The sequence below is a fragment of the Epinephelus moara genome, chromosome 14, assembly GCF_006386435.1.
Source record: "Epinephelus moara isolate mb chromosome 14, YSFRI_EMoa_1.0, whole genome shotgun sequence".
Lineage (NCBI taxonomy): Eukaryota > Metazoa > Chordata > Actinopteri > Perciformes > Serranidae > Epinephelus > Epinephelus moara.
In genome coordinates, this window is record NC_065519.1 from 1,221,090 (window position 1) to 1,223,018 (window position 1,929).

The following is a 1,929-nucleotide window of genomic DNA, read 5'->3' on the forward strand; positions in this document are numbered from 1 at the left end:
AGCTGAAAAAACGCCACGCCTCCAAAATGCTCTCAAGGTTTCCTGAGGAGCGCCTGGAAAAACAAACACCTCAGTGGACACAGGTTTTAATCATCACTGTGTGAACTTGTTTTTATAGCTTGAATATTTATTTCTATGTAAAAGTTTTTCAGTCCAGCTTCGGGTTGTTGATCTGAGTCGAGTTCTTCCGTGAGACTCACACAGACATTTGTCTGAAAACTTCTCAGCTGTTCCTCAACAGAAAAAGATGAAACCATTTTATCTGCAGTGGAAATAATCTGATTGTCTCTGTGGAGTGTGACCACATTTACTCAGCACTAATCTCTTAAAACAACTAACCATTGATGAATTTATTGGCCAATGAGGAGCTGAAAACTCAGAGAACATGGAGGACAGACACAAACACGTCATGATTTATACAGCCTTAATAATCTGAGAAACATCTGATCCACTAAGAACTGCAGTTCATCTCTGAGCAGGAAACCTGATTACATGAAAGTCACATTAAAAAGTCCTGAATGAAGTTTAAATGGGATTTTAATCAGATAGAGGTCAGAGATCAGATCATAGCAATAATCTGACTAACCACATTCGTTTGGAGGCAGACCTGCAGTCTTATCTGTGGATCAATACAGCGGATCACTTAGCAGATGAAGGAGGCAGCGGCTCCCCGAGGGATATACTGCCGGGAAGAACTGGAAATAGTCTCATCATCGGCTCCGGTGTCTCTGAGCCTCACAACAACAGTCAGGACTCAAGTCTCAGCTTACTGCTGAAAAACATCTGAGCTTCACCAACGTTTCTGTGCACTGACGTTTTCTGCATCCTTTCATTTATACAACCAAACGTGAGATGAATCTGTGAGCAGACGTCGTGTCAGATTTTAATGTGTGTCTGTTTTCTTGTGAACAGGAGCTGGTCGGAGGCTGAGAGCACCAGAGCCCGGCACAGAGGACGATTCAGTGAGTGACTCATGTTTTATTACTCGTCTTTCTGTTTCAGTTCTTCATCAGACACCAAAAGTTTCTGTTTTAGCTTCAGTTAGCTTCAGTTAGCTTAGCCTCAGCTTTCTTTGGCCCTGATCCAGCTCATACCGACCCACATGTGTCTGACACATTAAAATAAATCAGCTGTGGCCTCCTGAACGTGGCACACCTTCCTCTGATGCTGGATCAAAGGTCCTGCTTCAAAACTGTTCAGCTGATAGCTTAAATTACTGATATGATGTGAAGAACGGTTGAACTGCTCTGTGAACAGACTCCATGTTTGTTCCTGATCAACATCAGCTGATAATAACGAGATAAAGACCTGTGAAACAATTCAGAAAAATATTTCTCTTCTGGAATCAAACCAACCTCACTGATAAACGGAGGACTAAAGTTACATTAACTTTGCATGCTAGCATTCTGAGGTTTACATGTTAGCATGCTATGTTAGCATTAAAGGTTCTGTGTCTGACATTCACAGCATTAATAAAACAGCAGGTCTCTACAGTCTGAGTGTGAAGTTCAGTTCAGACCAAAGATTCATGACAAGATGAGTTGGAACAAACAACTACTGTCAAACCTGGCGGTGCACAGGAAGTGACCACCATGAGACGGAGTATCATCTCTAGTCAACAACTCTCTGCTTCTGATCTGTAACGTTGACAGGAAGTGACCACCACGAGACGGCGTATCATCTCTAGTCAACGACTCTCTGTGCTTCTGATCTGTAACGTTGACAGGAAGTGACCACCACGAGACGGCGTATCATCTCTAGTCAACGACTCTCTGTGCTTCTGATCTGTAACGTTGACAGGAAGTGACCACCACGAGACGGCGTATCATCTCTAGTCAACAACTCTCTGTGCTTCCGTTCTGATTTGCAGCTTTTCAGACTTATTTTGTGGCTGAATATAATTTGTAGCTTCTTAAAATCTGAATGAGA

General features: G+C 42.7%; 1 protein-coding gene across 1 annotated transcript in view; it reads left to right on the forward strand.

Moving 5' to 3' along the window:
- Positions 1–914: 914 nt before the first annotated feature.
- Positions 915–1,929, forward strand: part of LOC126401120 (neuroblast differentiation-associated protein AHNAK) — a 13,807-nt gene continuing 12,792 nt past the window's right edge. Inside the window, exon 1 of the mRNA XM_050062221.1 lies at positions 915–962. The gene's annotated coding sequence lies outside the window, so the exon portion shown is untranslated. The remainder of the gene's footprint in view (positions 963–1,929) is intronic.